Source organism: Arvicola amphibius, chromosome 3 (assembly GCF_903992535.2).
Source record: "Arvicola amphibius chromosome 3, mArvAmp1.2, whole genome shotgun sequence".
NCBI lineage: Eukaryota > Metazoa > Chordata > Mammalia > Rodentia > Cricetidae > Arvicola > Arvicola amphibius.
In genome coordinates, this window is record NC_052049.1 from 19065679 (window position 1) to 19089586 (window position 23908).

At 36.6% G+C, this 23908-nt stretch overlaps 1 long non-coding RNA gene across 1 annotated transcript; it reads left to right on the forward strand.

Moving 5' to 3' along the window:
- Positions 1-2845: 2845 nt before the first annotated feature.
- On the forward strand, positions 2846-23488 carry LOC119808856. Its single transcript, XR_005284566.1, has 3 exons — positions 2846-3101; positions 9295-9393; positions 23370-23488. It is a non-coding gene; the product is annotated as an uncharacterized LOC119808856 (long non-coding RNA).
- The last annotated feature ends 420 nt before the right edge of the window (positions 23489-23908 follow it).

Sequence of the window (23908 nt, forward strand, 5' to 3'; positions counted from 1 at the left end):
GGAGGGAGATCATGAGCAAGGAAGTCAGGACCGTGAGGAGTGCGTTTACCCATTGAGACGGTGGGACAGATCTAACGGGAGACCACCAAGTCCAGTTGGAATGGGACTGATGGAACAGGGGACCAAACCGGGCTCTCTGAATGTGGCTGACGGTGGAGGAGGACTGAGAAACCAAGGACAACGGCGATGAGCATGAACTCTACAGCATGGACGGGCTCACTGTGAGCCTTGTCAGTTTGGTTGCTCACCTTCCTGGACTTAGGGGGAGCTGGGAGGACCTTGGACTTAACATAGTGGAGGCAGAAATTTTTAATAATAATAATAATAAAAGAAAAAAGGGAAAATGCAATAGCTAACATTTAATAGAGGACTATACTTTCAAATTTCCAAGCTATAATCTCATAGGCTCTTTTTTGACATACAAGGCAACAACAGCATATAATATATGAAAACAGAGCATGGCCTTATTATTTTTTTGAAATCATTAACACCAATGAAAACATGCTATGATAATTGAAATTAACTTTACTATATTTATTGGGAATCCCTTATAGACTATGCTATAATTTTTATAGTCCATTATTTTATATAATTTAAACAATCAAATGAAGGATATTAATGGTGGATTTGCATTAATTCATCCCTGATAAGATAAATTATACTAAAATTAATTACATATTAACATTCAAGAACATGAAATTATATTCTCATCAGATTTTCAATATTGCTTTGGGTATTTTGAATAATTATAGAAATATTAAGATCCTTTATATATTCACTATTATATCATCTCCTAATAGTCACAAAGAATGCAATATGTTTATCTGCTCTATAATTGCTGAATCAAATTTTGATATTGTTTTATGTATTGCTGAGGCTTTCAGTAGAAACCTAGCCATGTTGTCTTGCTTAAACACTTCATTGTTAACCAAAACACATTACGGCATATTTTAATACTGATGGCTGAGTAATTCATGCAGATAATTAAAGAAGTACTTTAATTTTCATTACATCCTGAAGCATTCTCTCCTTTCAATCTAGATTAGTTTAATAGAGCTATTTCCATGCAGTTCTCCCTGATTTAGAGTTTTGTTTGCAAATAAGTTGATATCACAAAGCTTATTGACTTACTTTCAACACATATCCCCATTTTATTGATATACTGAAATTTTGTCAGTGTTGTAATTGTCTTTCATAAAGAAAGCTTTATTTTAATCAAAGGTTTGCTTTTCTATTTATATAACAGTCAAGACAATATAATTTAAACTATCAGTAAATGTACAAATTATTCCCTTCCAGAATTAAAGTGAGTTTAATGATCTATTTTTGATGTTGCATAAATCTATAGATCTAATAAAAACATTAAACTTTGATATAATATGATGAAAATTAAAATACTAACCTTTGCATACCATTACAATATAATAATAAAAATCCATATTCTGCCAAAAAAATCATATGCCTACCATCACACCACTTTCTTTTTTTTTATTTTGTAAGAATAATCATCTTTATTTTACATACCAATCCCTGTTCCCCTGTGTTCCCCTCCTCCTGCTTACCCCACCTTCTCCCCATCCCTACCTTTTCCACTCCTCTGAGAAAGTAAGGCCTACAAAGTCTATCACTTCACTTTGAGGCAGGACAAAGGCCCTCTGCCCTCTATATAGGCTGGGCTAGTTATCCTTCCATAGGGAATGGGCAACAAAAGGCAAGTTTATGCACTAGGGATAAATCCTGCTCTCACTACCAGTGGTCCCAGAAACCGCCCAAGTCATACAACTGACAGCATAGTTTATTCCTATTCAGGTTCCTCTGCCCTTAGTATAGAGTCAGTGAGTTTCCACTAGCTCAGCCCAATTGTTTCTGTGGTTTTCCCCACCATGGTTTTCAACCATTTGCTCATATTATTGTTCCTCCCTCTCCTTAAATGGACTCTGGGAGCTAGGCCCAGTGCTTAACTCTTGATCTCTGCATGTGTTTCCACCAGTTACTGAATGAAGGTCTTATGATTACAATTAAAGTAGACATAATTTCTGATTACAGAGGAAGGCTAGTTCAGGCACCCTCTTTACTCTTGTTTAGAGTCTTAGTAGGGGTTATCCTTGTGGATACTTGGGAATTTTCCAAGTGCCAGGTTTCTCCTCAACACCATATTGCCTCCCTCTATCAAGATATTTCCTATTCTTCCTCTGTGTTATTCCCCCAAATCAACCATCCTGTTTGCCTCATGTTCTCCTCCCCCATCTCTTTCTGCAATCTTCCTCCCCTCTAACTCTCCCCGTTTCTTCTATGCTACGATTTTCTCCAGAAATCTTGTCTATTTGGTTACAATTCTAAGCACTTGAAAAAGACTACGTATTGCTACCCTTTCTGTGACTGTATCCCCAAATAAATAAAACTTTGTTATATTGTATTCTGGGCTATTGTGGAACTCTGGTAAACTACAGTTTGGCACATATATGAGCCTGAGCACAAAATATTGTTGTCCATGCCCAGACCTGCTGCATCCTCCTCCCACATCATGCCACTGAGATGCCCTTCCAATGCATCTGTTCACCGCTTGGCTCCCTTGGCCTGTGGAATGAGTTAGGAGTTTCCCGTCGGCCTGTTTCTGTGTGTCTCAGTATGATTGTGCAACCATACTACGTGACTTCCTGCGGAAACTCCCCCGAGGCTTTTCTGGCTCCTGGCCCATGTGGCATACTGCCGCTACACAAGCCAGTATCTGCTTCTGAGGGCCAGCTGCTGCAAGGCTGGCTCTGATCAGGCTGAACTCTGACCCCAGGAACTCGAACTCTGCACTTAGAACACCATCTGGCATTCTCAGCTCGGATGCATGAGTGCCCCTGACCAGGGCTTCAAACAGTAACATTGCAGCGCATACCTGCAAGCTCTGTGTTCCTTGACCTTCTGCCCAACTCAACTTTCTCTGTATGCGGGTGTGCTGCTCTTAAGAATTTAACGAAATTTTTTAGCAATTCTATTAAGCCTAAGGTAATTCGGGTACTAATCTAGGACCTGCCTTACTGCCTCAACCCCGACACCTGCTGGCCAATCAAGATTATTACACCGACAACAATTTTCTGAAAATTATAGAGGTAAGTTAAATTGATTAATAAATAAATGAATTTGAAAATTGTAAAACAAACCCAGGGTAATTGCAGACAATATCACCATCCAGAAGTTCAACAACTCTTTTTGATTATACAATGGATGGATTTCTGCAAGAACTAGATGACCTACCTGGTACAAACATTTTTGTGGCCATCACAGCTATTAGTTTTGCTCTTCATATTATATCCTTTAAAAAGGTGGTTTAACACAGTCATGAATGAGAAACTTTTAGAAATGATATGATCTTTACAGACTTGTAATGAGAAGTGAGCGAAAATATTCATAACATTGAAAATGATGACCTTAATATGACAGGTAAAATCCAATTCGTATTAATGGGTTATGAAACCTTACAAAATGAAACTGAGAGATTATCTGAAAAGATTCATACTATTGAAATTAACAATCAAAATTGTTAAAAATTTATGGTAAACTAGCAGATAGAACATTACTCAAGGAAGGAAATCTATATGCCATCCAAATAATTTCCAAGGATGAGAAGATTTCCTTAATGGAAAAATTCAAAATATTAGAATCACATGGGTAGATTAAAAAACAAATTATTTGATTTAATAAAATTATTAGAAGTATTCACAGGTCAAGAGATTCGGACTTTACAAAGTACAGTGATAAAAAGATTTGAATTGTTTGAGGAACTTGTAAGATCTCACAAGCAAGGAGAGGAGTTGTAAGCAAAGGAAAATAGAAATGACTTAGCACCACCAGTACCTCTCAAAATCAGAGATGACTTACCAAGAGTTTTAGCTACTTATCCTGTTACTACCTCTGAAAAGTCAACAAATGCTCATATCCAAAAGAATATGCAGAATATAAATGGGAATCTACACATATAAAAGACCTACAAGATATTAACAAACAGTAGTATCTTATAGCACACATTCACCATATGTTAGGGCATTGGTAAAGACACGGGCCTCAAAAAATAAAGTTACTCCACATGATTGGTTTCAAGTTGTCTCAGCTGTGCTACAAGATGGACCTAATAACAGTGGAATTGCTATCAGAGAGAAGAGGCTATGACCCTGGAACATCAATATAGAGCCAGAAAATTTGAGGCCTCTCAATATCAAATTCTTGGTGAGGGCCTTTATGCTGATCCAGATAGTCAAGCTATATACAATAAACACATTTTTCCTATGCCAAACCTTTGTTATACTTATTTCTGTGTTATTGTGGAATTCTTTGGTACAGCTACAGAATCCAGTTATGCCAGCACTATTTGTTAAACTTGTGAAGCATGATTAAGAAAAAGTCAGAGAGAGATATTAAGGTTCAACCTAATGATCAGAAAAGCAAAACAACTAGCCACTGTCTCTTACTGCTACGTCAGTCCAAAATGGTGATTCTGCCTCCAGGAATACTCAGAATAAGACTAAACCTGAGAGCTATCTCCTCCCATCATACAATCCTTCATAGGCCAGGATTAAAGACATACACTACTAGGATTAAAAGCATGCACTGCCTGGTCTCTATGGCAACTAGTGTAGCTACTGGAATTAAAGGTGTATGTTACCATTGCCTTGTCTATAAACCTGATCACTGGGGACGTTTCACTCTCTGATCGTCACACAAACTTTGGTTTTACAGTACAAATGAATGTCACCACAAACATGTTTTCTTTTTAAATTGTACAATTTTAGCTTCTTTGTCAAAAATCAGGTATTCATAGGTGTGTGAATTAATATCAGGATCTTTGAGTCAATTTCACTGGTCCCCAGGTCTGTTTTTTGCCAATAGCAAGTTATTACATCACACCATTTTCTAAAATAATATTCTTTTTACACTTTTACAAGTACACCATATTCACTTTAGGAAGTCACTAATTTGGAATGAGATCCTAAGAGAGAATGAAAAAGTAATGGCAAGTAGCCTTTGAGGTTAAACACCCAACTATGATTCTTTCAAAATTGTTTGGCTTTATAACTTCACACTATTATCTGATAGCCTTTATTATTTTAATTATGTTATTTCATCTACCCAATGATGTGGCATTTCCCTCTTTATGCTGTGCTTACCATTAATGAATAAAGAAACTGCTTTGGATGTATAACATTGGTATGGATCTTCGTTTATTGATAGAAACTTAAGGTCAATTTTGTTATATGTATATTTCTGTTCTTGATTAAGCTATTGTGTTTGTGCAGCTGATTTAATAAGAAATATAGGTTAATAGATAATCATCTATAATAGTCAAGCTTCTAGTCATGTTAGTTATATCTTCAAACCGTTAAAAGTTACTTTAGTGTATATGGCTGATTTACATGGTTCATTCTACCTTCTGAAGCTTGTTAAATGTTTTCTAATATACTATACATTTTTACTCATTATTCCTCTTCTCAAACATAGATGATATGTATATAGCAAATTTTTATTCAGAGCAATTCTGTGATCTAAGATATCAAATAGGAAAAGGACATTTAATTAGGGTGCTGGAGACTGCCAGAACATGTTCCACATTTATATTTTCCTATTGAGAGCCTTTTAAAATTCTGAGTAGTCTATAAGCTGCTGTGTTTGGCAGGCTCCACTGAATGCTTCTGTTCTCCTACTGAGCCTCTATCAGACAAAGCTAGGAAAGAGATAAGAGGAATTTTGTAAAATGTAAGCACCAGGTAACTAATTAATGTTAATTATCAATTAACTTTTCTATATTAAGGATGCAAAAGTAACAATTAACACGTGACCAAAACAAAACATTTCCAATAAATAAAATTATTTTAAAAATAAATTAGTTAATATAGTAGAGGGATGATTCTGAGCTGTTTTATCATTCTTTAGTTTTCTCTTCCAATAAGACAAGATTAACACATAAGAGCCAGGTTCATACCTATTTCTTTTACCTTATTATGTAATTTTTCTTTATTTTTTGACGACATATTTAAATAAGAGTATTACCTTGATACAAAATGATTGATTATTGAGATATTTATTTTCTCTGCCTTATGTGCATAAATCAAACATACAAAATCAATTTTATGGACTGAAATATATTCACTGTTAAGTATATTACATTACATATATGTTACTTTTGCAGTACCACTTTAATTTTCTTGGAAAAATGAAATGATACTGTATTTGAGGAAAATGAATTTCCTCAATCATAAGTTGATAAAATGTCTTAACATCTGCAAACTGGAGAATATGATTATCATATTTTTATCTTTTCGTAGAAAGTTTGGGATATCTAGTGTATAACATATATCATACCAACTGTAAATAAGGATAGTTTGACCTTTTCTTTTCCTATTTTCTTCAATTTCCTCCTCTTGCCTCATTGCTCCAGCTGGTGCTTCCAGCACAATATTGAAAAGGGGTGCAAAAAGCAGAAAGCCATATCTTATTTTAGTGGGACTACCTCAAGCTTTTCTCCATTTAGGATTATTTTGGCTTGGAATTTCATATACATAGTTTTTATTGTCTTGATTTATGTTCACTATAGTCCTATTTTTTTCTAGGACTTTTAACATGAAGGAATGCTCTATTTTGTCCCAGGCTTTTTCAGCATTTGTCAAGATGATTGTGTGATTGTTGTCTTTAAGCATTTTTCTGTGTTTTATCTCATTTATTATTTGTGTATGTTGAAACATCCTTTTGTCTCATGGATTAAGTCTATTTAATTCTATATGGATAAACATCAAGCTTACACATAAACATCATTTTACTAATCATGGAGAAAATAATTACTGAGAAATATTCTCCTAAATAGCATTTCATATGGTTTTAAGCCTATCTGTGGAATTCACCCCCATGGACGGCAAAGGAATTATACCAGTCATTAAATTTTTAGTTATATATTGGTATTAAGACAAGGCAACTGTAAAGTGTGTGTGTGTGTGTTTAAGCTTGTGTGTGGTTTATATATTAGTTAACTATATATAGCTCTATTTTGAAGATAATTATTTCTTTTGAAGATCTGGTACTAAGTGGTCACGTGTGGTTTTATAAGCTTCTTTCTTTAAAAATGATTGTATTGTCTTTCAAAGCAGAAAGCAGAAATCTTTTCACACATTGTTGCATTTATAATATTGCATTTTAATACATTTTTATAAATAGCTGTTAGCATTTTTTATAAGGTAACTACTATTCTTTTGCTGTAATAATACAGTATGACCTGGGCAATTTCTAGAAGAAGAAATTAATTTTGGCTTATGCTCTTAGACCTAAACATCACCATAAACTGGGGACTAAGAGTCAAATATTTGAGATTTTGAAAAACAGTCTCATTCAAACTACATAATAGTAAAAAGGTTTCAATTGTAGTTTTAAGACAGTAAATATGTATGTATACATGTATACATGCACATATACCTACACAATAAGCACATAAGCACACACAAACACACACTTATATATGAAAAACATCGTGACTGCTTTATACTTGGAATTCAGATTCCATTTCTTCTTTTGATGTATTGCATCTCTATTGTGTATTCACTTTAAATTGCATGCCATTGTTGCCATCTTGAGCGGTAATTGTGCCATCATTGTGAATCAGTTTCTCACATGCACAGCTGTGCACCTGCTGGTTTCCATCTGTTTCCCCTGCTCTTTCACCTTGCTGAGACACCTAAGAAGATCCACAATAACTCTAGTACGAGCTCCTGGTACTATGAGTTCTTATCTTTATACACAAGGCTAAAATAAATTTCATTTGTAAATGGGAAAAACATGTGTCTTTTGCATATTCATGGAAAATCTATTGCATTCTCTTACACAGTCTATGAAACACTCCAAAAATCTGAAGTTTATCTGTACATTAGGATGAATTCTTATGAATTATGTGTCTTTAAGTAAAGGTATTTAAAGCTATAATTACCATTAGGCCAGAAAATCGAGAAGACACAATTGCCAGTTTTCACTAACACTAAATGTACTTGGACACAGAAGGTCTGTGATATATATTCTATCCATTTAATAATTTTGCTCTTAGATTAAAAAAAATTGTCTTCAAAGTTATCCATATTTCAAAAATAAATTGCTAAAGGAAATTGTAAGTTATATTTCATCAGAGTTCCATAGTCCATTTATCCTGCTAGATACTTTTGCTTTGGTAATAAAATTGAAGACCTAAAATTAATGTACACATCCTTTCTATTTTATTAATGTTTGTGTGCACTACTTCATCACATTCGCTCCTAACGACTGAAGAGAAGAGCGGGAAAGTCACAGTTTGCATAGGCATTTCCATCAGGTCATTATCAGACTGCTCACTCATCCAGTCATGTAATCATAGAATCAAAATTCATAAACATCCAGTAGATATAAAAATAGATATATTTCTATGTGCATATGCTGGTGTCTTGTGTGTACACTCACAATTTTTATATGACTGGATTTAAACGTGTTTCTGATTTTTATTAAATTTCAAACTTTTGTCATGTAAAACTTGCAGCTACAAAGACAATTACAAGCCTTGTTTTTATTTACTTGGGCTAATAATTGTTCCCATAACTTTTTATATGAAAGTTTTTATTATGCTTTTTAATTCTGTTTTTGTACCTCCAAAAGATCCAAAATGTCAAGGGTTAGTTGTCCAATAAGATAAGCTTAAGAAGCATTGGTGAAAAAAGCATAGATATTAATGCTGAATGCAGCCTGGGGAAAAATTATTGACAGAATAGAGTAATTTTTGTAGATATATGGATAGGTGGAATATATTTTGAAAGTGAGTTTTAATTTTACTTGAGAGGATTCTCAATATGAAGTTCTCAAAGGGTTAATTTTCATCTTAGAAGCAACTCTAGAACACCACTGAAACTATTAGCCACGTGGTTTTAGCAGCTGCGTATGTTTTGGGAAGTTTTGAAGTACTAAAGAATTAAGTACAACTTCATGTTCCTTACAATTTTTATATACTATGGTAATGACAATATGTGAAAGTGCATAGTAATACGGAGTTAATTAGGAGATCAGCCATAATTGCATAGACAGAATTGGTTTTCACTATAATCCAGCTTTGTTTTCATTCTTTTTATGTAACTGAATGATACAGCATTAGCATCTAGGAGTTGATCATTCCATCTAGCCATTATTTTTTTAAGAAATGCAAAGATTATTAAACATTTGTTATTTTCTTGTAGTTTCCACCTACTAATTACCATGTTTCATTGTTATTTTCATTGGATATCACTTTTTAAAACTGTTCTTACATGGCAGGTGTGGAGGATTTAAGTCCTGGAAGTTAAACATTTGAAGATGGAATTACAGAGAACACTAAGACACATTATACAAGTTACTATGATTCTGTATTATAAGGTAAATCTTTATGCAAAAATTATGTCAAATTCAGACATTATCCCAATGTTAACAGTTCCCAGATAGATAGTACTATCACTTAATGATGACTCATTTGTAAATTTTTGCATATGTGAAGTTGTATGAGGCTGCTTGTTCATTTTCCAAGCCACCCAGACTCCAAATATAATCACACAGAAAATATATTATTTAAGTCACTTCTTGGCCAATCACTTAATTGTATTGCTAGCTAGCTCTTACATCTAGAATGAAACCATTTCCAGTATTTTATATTTTACCACGAGGCTTGTGGCCTACAGGTAAGTTTCCGACGTGTCTGTCTCTGGCAGCTGCTTCATGGCTTCTCTGTACTCTGCTCTTCTTTCCCCCAGCATTCACTTTAGTTTTTCCGATATAGCTCAGTTCTAACGTATCATGCAAAAACAGTTTCTTTATTAACCAATGATATTCACAGCATACAAAAGGGAATCCCACATCATGAAGTATAGCTTCAAAAGTCTTGCTTCCTGTCCCTTCCCAGCTCGCACCCAGAATCCTCCCCCCCTCCCCCTGCCTCATCCTCCCGTCTTTGGGGCCACAAAATCCCACAGCTCAGCCTGTTTGGGCTCTGGGGACCTGGAATTGAGTGCACCCAGGCCGGTGGGAGGTCCCCTCCTTCATTTGACTGCCCGGAGCAAGGTAGGCCTTTGTCCGAGAGCTGCTTGGCCTGCAAGGGGACCTGAAAATCTGCAGGAGGATCCATCGTTCTTTGGGCTCAGCCTGTTTGGGCTCTGGGGACCTGGAATTGAGTGCTCCCAGGCCGGTGGGAGGTCCCCTCCTTCATTTGACTGCCCGGAGCAAGGCAGGCCTTTGTCCGAGAGCTGCTTGGCCTGCAAGGGGACCTGAAAATCTGCAGGAGGATCCATCGTTCTTTGGGCTCAGCCTGTTTGGGCTCTGGGGACCTGGAATTGAGTGCACCCAGGCCGGTGGGAGGTCCCCTCCTTCATTTGACTGCCCGGAGCAAGGTAGGCCTTTGTCTGAGAGCTGCTTGGCCTGCAAGGGGACCTGAAAGTCTGCAGGAGGATCCATCGTTCTTTGGGGTGAGTGAGGAGTGAGTGCCCGAACCGCGGCAGCTGCCCGGTGAGGGACTACCGACTCTCCACAACTCCCCCTGCCACCAGCACACTTCCTGCTCTTCCTGCAGGGGTTATTCTCCCCGGATACTGCCTCTCTCTCCCTGTCCCTTCCCAGCTTGCACCCAGAATCCTCCCCCCCTCCCCCTGCCTCATCCTCCCGTCTTTGGGGCCACAAAATCCCACAGCTCAGCCTGTTTGGGCTCTGGGGACCTGGAATTGAGTGCACCCAGGCCGGTGGGAGGTCCCCTCCTGCATTTGACTGCCCGGAGCAAGGTAGGCCTTTGTCTGAGAGCTGCTTGGCCTGCAAGGGGACCTGACAGTCTGCAGGAGGATCCATCATTCTTTGGGGAGGATCCATCATTCTTTGGGGACACCAAACACCTCCGCGCTCCTTTTGAAGGAAGAGATGGGCAGGCGCCAATGCAGGAGCTCCTCCAACAACATGAAAGGCAACATGACATCACCACAAGCCAGACATCCCGAAACAACAAGAATTGAACACCCTACCCCAGAAGATATAGAAGAAACCGACATTAAACAGTACTTTATAAAAATAATAGAGGACCTTAAACAGGAGGTAAAAAACTGCCATAAAGAAATGGAGATGACAAACAAAAAGGTAGACGAAATAAATAAATCTCTCAAAGATACCCAAGAAAAACAAGAAAAACAAGAAAAAGCAATCAAACAGGTAAGGGAAACAGTACAAGACCTGATAAATGAAATGGAGGTATTGAAGAAAACACAATCTGAGGGACGACTGGAAATGGAAACTCTGAGTAAACGAACAGAAACTTCAGAGACAAGTATTTCCAACCGAATACAAGAGATGGAAGAAAGAATCTCGGACTCTGAAGATACTATAGAAGAAATAAACTCACAGATTAAAGAACTAAACAAATCTAACAAATTCTTAACACAAAACATTCAGGAAATCTGGGACACCATGAAAAGACCAAACCTAAGAATAATTGGGGTAGAAGAAGGAGAAGAATTACAACTCAAAGGCCCAGAAAACATATTCAACAAAATTATAGAAGAAAACTTCCCCAACCTAAAGAAGGATGTTCCTATGAAGGTACAAGAAGCCTACAGAACACCAAATAGACTGGATCAAAAGAAAGCATCCCCACGCCATATAATAATCAAAACACAAAACATACAGAATAAAGAACAGATATTAAGAGCTGCAAAGGAAAAAGGTCAAGTAACATATAAAGGGAAACCTATCAGAATTACACCTGATTTCTCAATGGAAACCATGAAAGCCAGAAGAGCTTGGATAGATGTGCTACAGACACTTAGGGAACATGGATGCAAGCCTAGACTATTATACCCAGCAAAGCTTGCATTCACCATTGATGGAGAAAACAAGATATTCCAGGACAAAAACAGATTTAAACAATACGCAGCCACAAATCCAGCCTTGCAGAAAGTAATAGAAGGAAAATCACAAACCAAGGAGTCCAACAACGCCAACAATAACTCAGGCATCTAGCGACCCTTCACCAGCACAACTAGAAGAAGGGAAACACACAAACTCTACTACTAAAAATGACTGAAGTTAACAACCACTGGTCATTAATATCACTTAATATCAATGGACTCAATTCACCTATAAAAAGGCACAGGCTAAGAGACTGGATACGAAAACAGAATCCAACATTTTGCTGTTTACAAGAAACACACCTCAACCACAAAGACAGGCACCTACTCAGAGTAAAGGGTTGGGAAAAGGTTTATCAAGCAAATGGCCCTAAGAAACAAGCGGGTGTGGCCATACTAATTTCCAACAAAGTTGACTTCAAACTAAAATCAATCAGAAGAGATGGAAAGGGACACTTTATACTCATAACAGGAAAAATCCTTCAGAATGAAGTCTCAATCCTGAATATCTATGCCCCTAATATAAAAGCTCCCACTTATGTAAAAGAAACACTTCTAGAACTCAAGGCAGCCATCAAACCACACACACTAATAGTTGGAGACTTCAACACTCCTCTCTCACCAATGGACAGGTCAATCAGACAGAAACCTAACAGAGAATTGAAAGACTTAATGGAGGTAATGAACCAAATGGACTTAACAGACATCTATAGAACATTCCACCCAAATAGGAAAGAATATACCTTCTTCTCTGCGGCTCATGGAACCTTTTCGAAAATTGACCATATACTTGGTAACAAAGCAAACTTCCACAGTTACAAAAAAATATTAGTAACCACCTGTGTCTTATCGGATCACCATGGATTAAAATTAGAATTCAACAACAATGCTACCCCCAGAAGGCCCACAAACTCATGGAAACTGAACAGTCAACTACTGACCCACACCTGGGTCAAGGAAGAAATAAAGAAAGAAATTAAAGTCTTTCTTGAATTTAATGAAAACAAAGACACAACATACTCAAACCTATGGGACACAATGAAAGCAGTGCTAAGAGGAAAGTTCATAGCACTAAGTGCCCACTTAAAGAAAACGGAGAAAGCACTCATTGGTGACTTAACAGCACACCTGAAAGCTCTGGAAAAAAAAGAAGCAGACTCACCTAGGAGAAGTAGAAGACTGGAAATAATCAAACTGAGGGCAGAAATCAACAAAATAGAAACACAGAAAACAATCCAAAGAATCAATGAAACAAGAAGCTGGTTCTTGGAGAAAATCAACAAGATTGACAAACCCTTAGCCAATCTAATCAAACGGCAGAGGGAGAACACGCAAATTAACAAGATCAGAAATGAAAAGGGGGACATAACCACAGACACAGAGGAAATTCAGAAAATCATTAGATCTTACTACAAAAGCCTGTATGCCACAAAATTGGAAAATGTAAAAGAAATGGACAGTTTTTTAGATAAATACCATATACCAAAGTTAAACCAGGACCAGGTAAATGCTCTAAATCGTCCTGTTAGTCGCGAAGAATTAGAAACTGTTATCAGAAACCTCACTACCAAAAAGAGCCCAGGACCAGATGGTTTCAATGCGGAATTCTACCAGAACTTCCAAGAAGACCTAATACCTATACTCCTTAAGGTATTTCATAATATAGAAACACAAGAGTCACTGCCAAATTCCTTCTATGAAGCTACAGTTACCCTGATACCTAAACCACACAAAGACTCAACCAAGAAAGAGAATTACAGGCCAATCTCACTCATGAACATGGACGCAAAAATTCTCAATAAAATACTGGCAAACCGAATCCAAGAACACATTAGAAAAATTATCCATTACGATCAAGTAGGCTTCATCCCAGAGATGCAGGGCTGGTTCAACATACGAAAATCTATTAATGTAATCCATCATATAAACAAACTGAAGGAAAAAAACCATATGGTCATCTCATTAGATGCTGAAAAAGCATTTGACAAAATTCAGCACCCTTTTATGATAAAGGTCTTGGAGAGATTAGGGATACAAGGGTCATTCCTAAATATAATAAAAGCTATTTACAGCAAACCGACAGCTAACATCAAATTAAACGGAGAGAAACTCAAGGCTATCCCACTAAATTCAGGAACACGACAAGGCTGTCCACTCTCTCCTTATCTCTTCAATATAGTGCTTGAAGTTCTAGCAATAGCAATAAGACAACATAAGGGAATCAAGGGGATCCAATTTGGAAAGGAAGAAGTTAAACTTTCATTATTTGCAGATGATATGATAGTATACATAAGCGACCCCAAAAACTCCACCAAAGAACTCCTACAGCTGATAAACTCCTTCAGTAACGTGGCAGGATACAAGATCAACTCCAAAAAATCAGTCGCCCTCCTATACACAAAGGATAAGGAAGCAGAGAGGGAAATCAGAGAAGTATCACCTTTCACAATAGCCACAAATAGCATAAGATATCTGGGAATATCGCTAACCAAGGAAGTGAAGGATTTATATGACAAGAACTTTAAGTCTTTGAAGAAAGAAATTGAAGAGGATACCAGAAAATGGAAGGATCTCCCCTGCTCGTGGATTGGGAGGATCAACATAGTAAAAATGGCAATTCTACCAAAAGCAATCTATAGATTCAATGCAATCCCAATCAAGGTCCCATTAAAATTCTTCACAGAGATTGAGAAGACAATAATCAACTTTATATGGAAAAACAAGAAACCCAGGATAGCCAAAAAATCTTATACAATAAAGGTACTTCTGGAGGCATTACCATCCCTGACTTCAAACTCTATTACAGAGCTACAGTATTGAAAACGGCTTGGTATTGGCATAAGAACAGAGAAGTTGACCAATGGAATCGTATAGAAGACCCGGATCTTAAACCACAAACCTATGAACACCTGATTTTTGATAAAGGAGCCAAAAGTACACAATGGAAAAAAGAGGGCATCTTCAACAAATGGTGCTGGCATAACTGGATGTCAACCTGTAGAAGAATGAAAGTAGATCCATATCTATCACCATGCACAAAACTCAAGTCCAAATGGATTAAAGACCTCAATATTAATTTGAACACATTGAGATTGATAGAGGAGAAAGTGGGAAGTACTCTACAACAAATGGGCACAGGGAACCGTTTCCTATGCATAACCCCAGCTGCACAGACTTTAAGGGCAACATTGAATAAATGGGACCTCCTGAAGTTGAGCAGCTTCTGTAAAGCAAAGGACATTGTCACTAAGACACAAAGGCAGCCTACTGACTGGGAAAAGATCTTCACCAACCCTGCAACTGACAAAGGTCTGATCTCTAAAATATATAAGGAACTCAAGAGACTAGACGGTAAAATGCCAATTAACCCAATTAAAAAATGGGGCGATGAACTGAACAGAGAATTCTCAACAGAAGAAGTTCGAATGGCCAAAAGACACTTAAGGTCATGCTCAACCTCCCTAGCTATCAGGGAAATGCAAATCAAAACAACTTTGAGATATCATCTCACACCTGTCAGATTGGCTAAAATCCAAAACACCAATAATAACCTTTGCTGGAGAGGTTGTGGGGTAAGGGGCACACTCATCCATTGCTGGTGGGAATGCAAACTTGTGCAACCACTTTGGAAAGCAGTGTGGCGGTTTCTCAGGAAATTCGGGATCAACCTACCCCAGGACCCAGCAATTCCACTATTGGGAATCTACCCAAGAGATGCCCAATCATACAACAAAAGCATATGCTCATCTATGTTCATAGCAGCATTATTTGTAATAGCCAGATCCTGGAGACAGCCTAGATGCCCTTCAGTGGAAGAATGGATGAAGAAACTGTGGAATATATACATGCTAGAATACTACTCAGCGGTAAAAAACAATGACATCTTGAATTTTGCAGGCAAATGGATGGAAATAGAAAACACTATTCTGAGTGAGGTAACCCAGACCCATAAAGATGAACATGGGATGTACTCACTCATATTCGGTTTCTAGCCATGATTATAGGACATCGAGCCTATAAGTTTGGGATCCTTGAGAAGATAATAAGAAGGTGAACTCCCAAAAAAGATATAGTAATCCTCCTGGATATTGGAAGTAGACACGATCGCCAGGCAAAATTGGGAACTTGAGGGTTGGGCAAGACTGGGCCAAGGGAAGATGGGGAGAGAAAAGTGTGAAGGGGAGAGCGGGGGGAGCTCGGAGGAATGGGGTGCTTGGGATATAGGAAGGGTGGATATGAGAGCAGGGAAGCATATATCTGAATTTAAGGAGCTACCTGAGGGTTGTCAAGAGACTTGACCCTAGAGGGGTTCCCAGGTTTCCAGGGAGACGCCCCCAGTTAGTTCCTTGGGCAGCTGAGGAGAGGGAGCCTGAAAAGGCCAGTTCCTATAGCCATACTGATGAATTTCTTGCATATCACCATAGAACCTCCACCTGACGATAGATGAAGAAAATGACAGAGCCCCACCTTGGAGCACCGGACTGAGCTCCCAAGGTCCTGATGAGGAGCAGAAGGAGAGAGAACATGAGAAAGAAAGTCAGGACCGTGAGGGAACCTCCAGCTGGCGACAGATGGGGAAGGTGACTGAGCCCCACATTGGAGCACTGGACTGAGCTCCCAAGGTCCCGATGAGGAGCAGAAGGAGCGAGAACATGAGGGAGAAAGTCAGGAACGAGAGGGGTGCGTTCACTCATGGAGACGGTGGGACAGAACTAATGGGAGATCACCAACTCCAGTTGGAATGGGACTGATGGATCATGCGACCAAACCCGTCTCTCTGAGTGTGGCCAACAGCGGGGGCTGACTGAGAAGCAAAGGACAATGGCTCTGGGCTCTGATTCTTCTTCATGGACGGGCTCTGTGGGAGCCTTCTCAGCTTGGTCGATCACCTTCCTGGACCTGGGGGGAGTTGGGAGGACCTTGGTCTTAGCATAGAGTGGGGAACCCTGATGGCTCCTTGGCCTTGAGAGGGAGGGAGGGGAGGTACGGGTGGAGGGGAGGGGAGGGAAGGGGGAGAAGGAGGGGAGAGAAAGGGGAGAAGGAGGGGAGGGAGGGGGGAGGAGGAGGGAAGGAGATGGAAATTTTTAAATATAAAAAAAATAAACCATGAGGAAAAAAAAACAAAAAAAAAAAAAAAGTCTTTATGACTTTCATTAAAGGTTTCAGTTAAGTTAGTTAAGTTCTTTATCATTCTCATAGTTAGCAGATCAATTTAATAGTATTGCCAGTAAATTGGATATTCCTGTGATTAGAGTGATTTTAGAGTACCAAGGGCTTCAAAATAACAAGGAGGTGAATAACTTTAGAAAAGATTTCTGGCAATGCATAAAGCAACATCCCAGAGAAGCATATATAAAACATTTTTATAGATTAATTGCATAAAACAAATAATATTCAAAGCAATTTCAGTGTTTTTTTTACAGTGTCTCACCATCCCTTTCCTATTGAACTCACCATTATGATAGATAAATTTGCATCATGAACATGAATTTAAACAGATACAGTGATGTATAGCTTAAACTTTTTATACTTGAGGTAGATGATTGATTGTTCTGCCTAACATATCTCTATCTATCTGCCTGTCTGTGTGTTTGTCCATCTATCTGTCTGTCTATCTATCTATCTATCTATCATCTATCTATCTTTCTACTTACCTACCTATTATATACCTATTATCTATATCTATCTGTGTGAAGTTGAAAATATATCCAGAGGTTTATTATGAACAGTATTTCTTGATATTATATGTTATCAGATACATCACACAACTTAAAATATATTCCACTGGTTGATGACTATGTTAAGCATATATGCTAGGTACATAGAAGATAGATTGTTATTACAGCGTGTATATTTGGAATGATTCATATAAATATACATTATTTTGTGTTTGTTTGCATGTATATGTATTTGTATATATTTGCATGTGTTACATATGTGTTGATGCCCAAATTTATGTGTATAACTGAGTGGGTATAGATATATAAATGTGAAAACAAATTTGGGAGTCGGTCTCTTCTTTCCCCATTTTGTGACATATTTGTACTTTGTTTTCTTGGCTGATTTTTGTGGTTTTTCCAATGTGCTTGCCCTTGAATTTGTGTCTTAGATCTCTCTGTAGTTATGATTACAAATACCTGTACTACATGACTGGCTCTTTTATGTGGGTTATGCAAATTTTAATTAAAATCTCAAACTTGTACAGAAAGCATGTTTACTCAGTGTTCCATCTCCTTATCATCCATTCATTTTTATTTAATATATTTTAAGGTTAGTTTGATGAACAAACAAATTCATAATAAATTTTAATCAGTTTTATCTAAGAATGATGTATAAATAAACAGAAAAGCAATTATTTCTGCTATCTTTTTTCATTAATGGAAAGCCAAATCTGTTAACTGGTGATATTTTCAGGAAAACCAATTATTTTTAGTCATAAAGTTCATCGCTAAAGTTTTTATTGTGAGTTTTACTCTTAAATTTATAAAGAGACAAGAATCTTCATAGGAAAGGTGTGGAATAAACCAGAAGCTAATAAACAGTTGTACGGATAGTGTTCTAAACTCTTCTGAAAGCCACTAAATAATATGCCAGCGTATGTGTGCCCTTAAAACAATTTGACAAATCAGAAAAACTAAGAAGAAACTGTCCTCAGAATAAGGAAAGAAGCATGGTGCTGTGTAAATCTAGCAAGAAGTAAAATGGAAGTTGGGAAAATCAAGATGTTGGAAGACACAGAAAGTCAACTGAGAGAAAAGAAAATGATATCTATAATTGAACACTGACTCAGTTAATGGGTCTGATGCTGCATGCACAGAAAGGCTGGAGACTAATGGAGCACCAGCTGATCAAGCAGCAGACCGCAATATGCCATTCCCATAATCATTACTTTCAGTTTTACTCATAGGTACATACTGAGTTCACAAAGTTTGGGGTCTGTGAGGTCACCATTCTTTAAGAATATCATGTATTTTATGACATCACTCTAATTAATGTATCCTAATAACACTACTCTAGGCTTTCTATCATCCAAAAGTCTCTGCTCTGTTTTTGTTGCATTTATTTGTGTGCGCATGAATTTGAATATTACAGTCATCTGCAAAATGACTTAACCTTTTCTTAAATATTTTATTATAATTTCTTGTAGTAGTTTCAGAGAACTTACAACAAGCTCTTAATCATTACATTACTTTCTGTGATACAGCCACTCTTATTGTTTCTAAAACGTGAGTATGGAATTTGGAATGTCCTTCTTTTTTCATATATGTTGTTACTTTGATCTTTCCACTATTGTAAAACTTCAATTGTACAGCTCTTTCCCCTATTTTGATGGTTTATCCTTACATATTTTATGGTGGTATTTGTTTAATTAAACTAATTTAAATTACTGTAAGTAAGGATGGTTTATTTGATTCTACTTTCAGTATGTTTAGACATTAATATAAAGAAGTCTCCAAAAACATTTTTATTTCTGTTATTGTAAATGAATTGAAATAATTATTCAAATAACTGAGGATTTTAGAAAGTAAATTTTATCTAGATATCACTGACAGAAAAATAGTATAAAATCATATAGTAATATTTTTATTCGAAGTACTCATTATTAAACTAAAATTTTTTAAATGCATATTTATTTATTTCTGTTTTGGTGTATACAATTATCTCTGTGTGTAATGGTGTATAGGAATGACAAAATAAATAATCAGCAAGGCAGTGGTGGCACCTTCCTTTAATTCCAGCACTCAGGAGCAGAGACAGGTGGATTTCTGTGAGTTAGAAGCCAGCCTGACCTACAGAGCAAATTTCAGGACAAGCTCCAAATCTCCAGAGAAAACCTGTCTTGAAGAACCAAGGAGATCTTCCATGATGAGATTTTCCATGAAAACAAACTCTGTCATACACTAAGATGTAAAGACTCAAAATAAAAATAATATAAACAAAGAGAAATGTGTTATCAAAATACAGAAAGGAAATTTAAGTCTTGTATGAAGCATATATAGTACTAGAAGTAATTGAAAATAGTAAAATTGTAATGACTATTCAATTGATAATACCATATTTTGAATGATGTTAGACTCTCTCAGAATGTTTTATAAACCTTTTATGAAAGCACACCCCTAAAATCACAATTTATTATTGCTGAATGAAAATTACTCACTTGAGAAATATTTATATAAGGACATCAAAATCTTCACCATTCATATGTATATTTATACACTTTAAAATTATTAGCAGAGTAAAATTTACTAGCAGACAATAATCATTAATGCACTACTTTCATAAGACTCCTCAGATATAGTAATAACTTTAACCTGTCTTGTCTTGATGAACTATACATATATTTAGCAGTAAGAAATAAGAAATTCTATAATGAAAATGACTATCCTCAAATTCCCTCTCCAAATTTCCCTTTAATATAAACCCCATCAATATTATCAACAATTTTTTTAGTAGTAGAGACACCTGGTTATATTAATTCATGTCTGGAGGAGTTGGCATTTTAAAAGGAGGAATAAAACCACATAAGAATATAATTGAAATCCTCACACTCTGGAGGATTTCACTTCTGTGAAAGAAGATAGAGATTTTAAGGTTAGGATCAACTACCTAGTGAGACTCTATTCTAATAATCATTAAAACAAGTAATATGTCTAATGGAGAACTAAATCCTATAGAATACTGGAAGGTGAATATTACTTTAGGAAAAATAACTCATAAAGCCAAAGAGAAATGGGGATGGAAGAAAGAGAGGAAGCATTTTGAATAGATAGGTCAGTAGCCAAGGACTCAGTAAGATGTCGACATTTGAACCAATGTTAAAACCTCATACAATTAGTTATTATTCAGAAAGTATTATATGAAATAGATGTAAAGGTACCAAGCGGAGAGACGCTTACCATATTCCAAGGTCAATAAAGCTCTGTGTATATAGGATACTGAACAGTGCTGAGGTTGTAAGAAAGATGACATCGGAGAGATAGTGCCAGATGTTCTTTTCTTGGGGGCTCGTTTGAAACCAGCAAGTACAATGACATTGTTGAGCTTGAAAGGGAAACTGAAAAGTGATGTCCAACACACACAGAAAAGCAATGTGTGTTACAGTTTGAATTGCTTTTGATGTATTTTCATATTGCATCTTGACTGAACACTGATTCAAATTATTTGGTATTGAGCAACTGGGAGGTTGGGATTGACCTTACTTAAGCTCTGAAATCTATAATGGAAAAGGTACTGACTTAGGATTTGGAGACGAACTCTACTTAAAATTTACACCTTACTTTCAGATAGCAATTAGACAGTTCAATTGAGATGCACTCTAATCCTTTGGAATTTGAGAAAAATCTTTATTATAGCCAATAAGCTTCAGTATGCTGAGCTTATAGGCATTATTTAATTCATGGGAATTGAAAATTGCTAAGTAGGTGCATATAAACAGAAAAAGCCAAGGCTTAGGATTCAAACCTAGGGAGAATGGTAAAATTAAGAATATGCAAATCTGTTTTCAAATAGTGGGGCATCAATTTTCAGATTTATGAACTTAAAGTACTTCTTATTGAAGAATTTAACCATGAGATGCAATGGCAAATGTGGAGTTATTAGAAGATAATTATTTCAGTAACACAATCAATATATCAATGCATCATTCACAGAAGTTTGAAGGAAGTCCTTATGGAACTCTTTAAACTGGGAATAAAATCTCTAGGAATAATTGTCATTTTTACTTTCTTTGCATCTGAAAATCAGAAATGAGGTGTTTTCATTATCAACTTAACAGCATTCAAATTACCAAAGTATTATGTCTCTAGACATGTCTGTGAGTGATTGTCTAGATTTTTTTTTTTTTTTTTTTTTTTTTTTGGTTTTTTCGAGACAGGTTTTCTCTGTGGCTTTGGAGCCTGTCCTGTAACTAGCTCTTGTAGACCAGGCTGGTCTCGAACTCACAGAGATCCGCCTGCCTCTGCCTCCCGAGTGCTGGGATTAAAGGCGTGCGCCACCACCGCCCGGCTTAGATTTTTTTTAAATTGTGTTGGGCATCCTCATAAACATAAGGTTTACTATGGACTAGTGTCATGGATTGAGTAAATTGAAAAAAGCTGTTCATAAGTATTACTCACTCTCTGATTTCTGGTTATAGGTACATCTTGCTTAACCTTTCTGTTAATTCTACCATACATCTAAATCTTACGTGTTTATCCTATATAATAGAAAATATAAAGAAAGGAGAAACAAAGGTCACATCCCTAATGATTAGCTCAAAGTATTTTGTAGTCATGTTATTCAAATAACAATAATGGTTTCATATTGATCACTGACAGGAAATTCACAGAGATTTAGATATTTAATAATATAATCTATGAGATACAAAGAATTGTCATATATGAATGTTATATGAAAATTTCTTTTTAAATTTCATAAATGTTGAAAAAAGTTGATAATGATGTTTTCAGTAGGCCCAAATGAAACTAAAAGTAAAATAGAAAAAATAAAAAGATAGTTGAGATGTAATAGGAACTTCATATTTGGAAGCATTAAACGATGTCTTCCGAGTCTGATGTACTAAATAAAACTGCAGTACTGTGGAGAGTTTGAAATGGTGCAGGTCCAATCACTAGCTATCTTTTAGCCCTGCCCCCAACATAGCCCTGAAAACAGCTATTCCTTACTCACCTCGGTATAACAATGAATATACTAAAATTCTTTTGAAATCTGTTACTTTGTAGACTATTAACTTCCACCAAACCAAAAGCCAAAGTGTCACCCAATAGTATCCTAGGCCTATAAAAATCTTTTCATATTTTACTGCAGCTTCCACTCAAGTGGATTCACCAATGCATTGCAAACATGCCTTGATTTATGGATTTCTTTTTTTCTGTAAGATGATAGCCTCCAAGAACTGATTTCCATTCTGCAACATGGAGTTTGAGATAAACTATGTCTGTGCTCCTAAGTCATTGTCACTCAAATGGCTCTAGAATAAACTTTCTTACTCGTTTAAGGAAGATGAGAACTGAGATTTTCACTGACAATATTATATTGTGTGAATATATACAGATGGTCTACACCCATGACGAGGTTATGGTCATATAAATTAAAAATTTATCTGTTGAAATATATACACTTATCAAATACCACAAACCAGTACAAACATACTACGCAGTACATTATTGATGTGGGAGGTGATGTATGCTGTGAATATGTTTTATTGCCTTTGGTTAATAAAGAAGTTTCTTTCAGCCAATGGTTTAACAGAGTAAAGCCAGGTGGGTAATCCAAACAGAGATGTAGAGAGAGTAGAGACACCTTATAGCTGCCAAAGAAAAATATGTTGGGAGTACTGATAAACCACGAGCCTCAGGGTAAAATAGAAAATAATAGAAATGGCTTAATTTAAGATGTAAGAGATAACTAAAGATACTCTTAAACTATTGGACAAACACTATTATAATTAATATAGTTTCTTTGTGATTATTTCAGGTCTGGGCAGCCAGGAAACAAACAAACAGCCTCTGTGAACACATTATGGACCAGAGTTGTTGACACTGTCCACTGAGTAGCTGGCCGAGAGCTGGGATTGGTTTAACGTTCACTCACACACATACACACACAAAAACTTGACCGGTTATTGTTCTACTGGAAAATACCAAAACAAAAGTATAAAGCATAGTTCTTGCTGTATTGACTATTCCTGCATCATCATTTCCTTAAAGTTAATAAACTCCAAAAAGAAATTTCATTCTATAACAATGATAATTCATGTATTAATTTCTTTTTTCTCTTTCTATATTTTATTTTATAATTTTTTTTCACTTTTTTAAATTATTATTGTTTATTAAAAATTTCTGCCTCCTCCCCACCTCCTCTCTGCCTCCTATTTCCCTCCCCCCACACCACCCACTCCCCTCCCCTCCCTCTCCAGTCCAAAGAACATTAAGGGTTCCCTGCCCTGTGTGAAGTCCACGGTCCTCCCCTCTCCATCCAGATCTACGAAGGTGAGCATCCAATCATACTAAGCC